The following is a 5923-nucleotide window of genomic DNA, read 5'->3' on the forward strand; positions in this document are numbered from 1 at the left end:
TGTATGATGCTTTCTTGAAGAATTGATATGTTAGGATGTATGATAATCTCCCCCATGGATAGTCTTTTGAAGGTTTCTTCATGATCCAATATGTCTAGATGTTGGAGATTTATATGGTTGTGTTGTTGCTTGGGAATTAAAAACGCTTCTAAGATATAGAGGTTAACTAGTTTTTCCTTCAATTAGTCTTCCTCGTTACGTAATGTTTTGAAAGTTCTTTCTATATCTCTTTTTTTTATGAAGTCTTCATGAGGGAAAATGACATTTTTCAGACCATTTTCTTTTCTTTCTCCTAGATTTAACTCTGAAAATTTGTGGCCTTTTAATTTAGTCATCAAACAACATTCTTTCAACTCAAATTCCGCTATGTATCCTTTGAAGTTGAAAGCAAGGACATTGAGTTTTTTTTGTATGCCATTGCTTCCTTATTAAGAAATTCAAGAATTATGTTGGTATTTTAGCCATTTTAATTTTAAGGAACTCGCCAAAAGGGCTGTTCATCAAAACTCAAGAAAGTATTGTTTGGTCTATTTTTTATTTGATCTGATTCAATGTTTCTAAACTATAGTATACAATAATTTTAAGATTTTTTTGTTCATCTTCCATAATAATGTTATTTGGATGCTGTTTCACCTATTGTAAAGATATAATAAATAGTATGTTACAAACAAGGGCTAGTTTTAATAGATTCACAAATACTTAGCCTATTCAGACAAAGATACACAAATATAGATAAAGATAGAATACTATACTGACAGATATTCACATTTTAGTTTGTTACCTTCATTTCTTTTTCTTTTTTAATTTTTCTTTCTTTTGTCTTTCCTTTAGATTTCATTGGTTTGATACTTGATGCTACTTGCTTCTTGCTCACCATCTATTTATATGAAAAAAAATTAAGGTTATGTTACAAAGAATACTAATGATTATTCAATTAAATATAATGAATAAAGATTCAGACATCTTTGTATGCTAGATGGATTGTGATAGGTAGAGATAGATGATGGAGATAGATCAAAATAGATTAAGATATATTTGGTTGTGGAAACAAAATATTGACCAACAACTAGAATGTCAGAAACAAATTTTTTAAGATTGATGAGAATGGAAGGTAAAGAACAAGACGAAGAAGAATTTCGAAAGTTCTGTTCAAGAAGTTACGAAGAAAAAAACAATTAACGAAGAAGATGCACGAGGAAAATAAAGTGAAGAAGACAAAGGATTATAAAGAAGATGAAAAGTCCTAGCAAGTGCTTTCTCCTTTTTATAGCGCATTGATTTCAATGGTATTTTTGTAATTATGAGTAATTGGTGTTCGTTTCTCTAAACAATCGTTTATACTTACATATAGAATTAGACGCACATATGCGGCGATCGTTGAAGTTACTGTATGTGATCGTCTACATCTTAAGTTTTTCATCATCGTTTAACGCTTATTATCCGATCGTTTATATCTATGGCAATCTACAAGATCGTGTATCAATTGTAACTTTGTTTACACAATCGTGTAGATGATCGTTTTCGATCTTTTATACTTACATACATGGTCGATTAGTCACGCTTTTATTGGGGTATTTTTGGTATTTTACATTGTGGGCCTGTGGACCTTTTTCGTGTTTGAAATTGTTTTATAGAATGTAAATAATTTACCGCTTTGTTATATTTTTTAAAAGACCCCTTATATATATTATATTTGGTTGGGTTGAACCGAATTTTTCAACCACAACCCAAGATCCAACCAACCCGAAAAAAAACCAAAATTTCAACCCACCCCATATTATATGGGTTGAGTAGTTCGCGTTTAGGGTTATTCGGGTTATTCTTACTCTTCTATTAAATACGACTAGCACTCTTGCTGATTGTCTTATGCATGACATTGACATATATTTGGATAGTTGTGCCCAAAATGTTGCAAGCAAGTCATCTTAAATTCTTGGTTATAAGAGTCTTATTGTTATACTTGGAACTACCCTATATAATTTTTCAGTATTTATTAATAATAATCACATATTTTCCAGGATACTACAATACACAATAGTTCTCATGAACTTTAATTATTGTCGCTTCTAAATGGTAGGGAAATTCCAATTTTACTGCAGCAATGAGTACAACTAATCAAATATTTCAACAAAAATCCTAGCATTCAATTATTTTTTGTACCCCATTGTTGTCAACATCATGTTATTATATTTAGCATGTTTTTTAAATCACCATATCCTGCAATATTTGACTAAAGGAAAATGTACCTTTTTATGTGTGTGTTGTGTTTTAAAAATGTTAATTTTCATAAATATAACAAATTAGCAAAATATTTACCGCCCGTGTAACAAAATGAAAAAAGTCCATGAAGCTAGCCATTTTTAAAAATATTTCAGGTTTGCGTTTTCTTTTTATAGTCTTTCTTCTCTTTCACTCTGTAATTTTTTTTTGTTTCCATCGTGCAATTTCTTTTTAAAATATTTTTGTTTGCTTTTCCTTTTCATCTCTCTTCTACAATTTTTCTTTACATTTCCATCATTTTTCCTTTTCTTTTGCAATTTTCTTATATTTTTTTTCAAAATGTTATTTGATTCAAAATAGTGTACTAAATATAAAAGAGCGTGAAAATCATTTGTTGGGATATTGGATAGTCAAATTTAAACGATAGTGTACCAAATCTAAACGACCGTGTAAAAAAAATAAAAATAATCGTTTAGATTTGGCTACCCAAATTTAAATGATTAAATATAAACAATCGTGTACCAAAGAATAGCTAAAACTAAACGATCATGTACCAGATAATCTTGAAAAAAAAAATCGTTTAGATTTGGGTAGCCAAATCTAAACGATCGTATAAAAAAATAGTCAAATCTAAACGATCGTTTACTAAATATATAACATGCACTAGGTGCCAGGGTCATTTTTTGTATTTCCTATTGTGAGTTTGTGACCTTTTCCCTATTCTATACAATGTAAATATTTTTGTCGCTTTGTTATACTTTTAAAAAGACCCCTTGTAAAAATAGGTTTAAAAGGTCCATCAAATAACCTTATACTTTAATTTTAAATAACTATTAAGACACTTAAATTAGAAAAAAAAAATCTAAAAATATACTCACTAATTTTTTTTTTCTAATTTAAAATATAATATTATATATTTTTAAAAAAATCAAACACAAAATACTTTTGGGATCTTAAACCCATTTTTAAAAACACAGTAATCAGAAATGTATATTTTGAAACTCAGAGACCAAATGAGTCTATTTTCCTATAAAGCTAAACTAAAAATATACATTTTCAAAATTTAAAAACCAAATACATGAACTCATCTAAATTTGAGAACTAAAAAGATAATTTTTGTAACGCCCTGAAGTAAGGTAACTTGGTTTAATTTTAATTATATTGAATTTATTGGGTTTAGGGAATTTGTTTGGTTTGTGGAAATTAGATTTAATTAAATATTTCTTTTATGAATATTTAATTAACTATAGAAATTAGGTTTTGGTGTTATGAAAGATTTGATTTAAGTCGAATGTTATTGATTGATTTATATTAATGAGATTATGGGTAATTATATATATTTGTATATATAATTAATTAAGTTATTGAAAATAAAAATAGTTATATTATGGAAATAATATAATTAATTAAGGAATATTGTTATTGTGGGGAGAAGAGAAAAAAAAAGATAAAAGGATGATGTGATGGGAGAAGTAATGATGAGAGAGAATAAAGATTATTTGTTTTATTTTTGGATAAAGAAAATAATGTTTTAATAAGTATTAAATGAAGAGAGAGAGGATGTGATTACATTATTTTGAAAAGAACGAGGAAAAAGGAAAATAAAAATAATGATAATATTATTTTTATTTTTATTTAAATAAGGCCATCGAGATGCGTGCAAGTTACTATTCACTCATCTTCTTCCTCACACCCACAAAACCCTAGCTGCCCAAATCAAGTTCAATCGTCGACGTCATCTCCCTCCCTTTGTGGACTGTCACCGTGAAGTCGTCACACAATCCATCAATACCTATCCATTCCCATCTAAGTCGAGCTTCTTCAAACCAAACCATTTTTGTCCGCTCCCTTAGTTTCCAATCAACGTCGTGTCTCCTTCGTCATTCCATCATGCAGTCGTCGTCTCTCCTTGCCAAGCCGATCTCTCCTCCATCGTTCTCTCGTCGCAAGCCTTAAGCATTCGAGCATGAGTTGAGTCGCCCCTGTGCGTGTAAGCCAAGCTACGTCTTTCAGAGCCAATCGTTCGTGCAAGCTATCCTCTACCATCAACCTGAGCCGCCTTTCATCCTTTGCAAGCTACGTAAGCCATCTACCCAGCCAAGCCGATTTCCTCTTTACCCAAGCCGCCTAGCCGACTTCCTCTCTATCCAAGCTGTTCTTGAGCCACCAAGCTTATTTTGGTTCTTTTTCCACCTATTTTGGTAAGTTTCAATGACTTTTGGATAATACCCATGAGATGTTAATTTTGGATTCTAAATAATTTAATTTTGGATTATTTTTCTGAAGGCTTGGTTAGATCTAATTGGGTAAGTTGTATTAAATTGATTTTGAGTCTTTAAGCAACCATTAAAATTATTATTTTAGTTATTTGGTTCCTTTACTGTTTAGGACTTGATTGTTTGGGAAGCTTGATTGTTGCTTTTAGGAATATTTTTAGTTAAGCTAATCTCGAGGTAAGAGATTCTCCTACTAGACCCTGTACTAAAGTTAAGAGTTTGCATGTGATTTCTCTATTATGCATTGATGTAGCTAAAATACTTAATATATTGATGATGTTATTGATGACTGATAGTTATGTCTGAGTTATGTTAATGATAATGCATGAAATATTAATCTCACGAGTGAGAGCATTACGATAATATTCATGTCATGTTTATGATGTTATGATGTGCTACATGCTATGAATAGGGTGTTCTGTTAGCTTTATCTGTTAAGGTCGTACCTATATGGGTGTCCCTCGAGATTACAACCTTTTTATGACTATGTGGTCCGAAGGGATCATCAGTCTATCATAAGATGTTATGTATATGAGTGGTATGACGGGGTCACTTACAACTCAATTGTCTTAAGTGTTTCTTTGGGTTAATTGAAAACCACTTTGTCCAAGGTGTTCCTTCGAGTTCACCGAAAACCAGTTTTTTCCTAGGTGTTCCATTGGGTTCACCGTAGACCAGAGATGTTCCTACAAGATCATTAGATTGCGTGTGTTTGGGAACGCGCCAGTTTAGGGGAACTTCTTTATAGAACTCTAATAAGAAGTTAACAAACACCTAGTGGGACTAGTAGTAAATCCCTTATTGAGTATATGTTTATACTCACTCTTTCTATGTTTAATTTTTCATGTAAAGGTAGAGGCAGATGTAGAGGAAAACTGACGAATGACAAGAAGTAACCGCGACTTGCCATAAGGAAACGTTTTGCTTTCAGTTTTACCTTTCAGTTTTGATTTTAGTACTTTTTTTTTTTTTTTTATGTTCTTTGATTATTTTTCTTTAAAATCAGATAGGACTCTAATTAGGATTTTATTTTATATCTTATTTCTATATACTTTGATCTATTTATAATTATAATAAGCATTTCAGGTTTTCAATGAAAGTTAGTTTTGTTTTCCATTTTGTTTAAAGAGTTTTTATTTTCCTTTAAGTAGCAATGAGCTTAGTTTAATATAAAAAACTGGATCGTTACAATTTTTCTTAAAATAAATATATATTATGTAAAAAGAATAAAGATATATGAAGTTGTTTGTGAAAGTTGTCGCATGATTTGAACAGAAAAAAAAGTTGAAAGGAAATTTGAAGAATATATGCACACACGTACTGCCATAGGTAAAAAGTAAATAAGATAGGGCAATCATTAGATATGGCCTTAATTATACTTATCTTCTTACAATCTCTTTATTACATGTCAAAACAATAATAATTTA

At 30.3% G+C, this 5923-nt stretch overlaps 1 long non-coding RNA gene across 1 annotated transcript; it reads left to right on the forward strand.

Annotated features, from left to right (window-relative positions):
- The first annotated feature begins 3822 nt into the window (after positions 1–3822).
- Positions 3823–5623, forward strand: LOC127150487 (uncharacterized). Its single transcript, XR_007822844.1, has 2 exons — positions 3823–4673; positions 5353–5623. It is a non-coding gene; the product is annotated as an uncharacterized LOC127150487 (long non-coding RNA).
- The last annotated feature ends 300 nt before the right edge of the window (positions 5624–5923 follow it).

Source organism: Cucumis melo, chromosome 8 (assembly GCF_025177605.1).
Source record: "Cucumis melo cultivar AY chromosome 8, USDA_Cmelo_AY_1.0, whole genome shotgun sequence".
NCBI classification, from domain to species: domain Eukaryota; kingdom Viridiplantae; phylum Streptophyta; class Magnoliopsida; order Cucurbitales; family Cucurbitaceae; genus Cucumis; species Cucumis melo.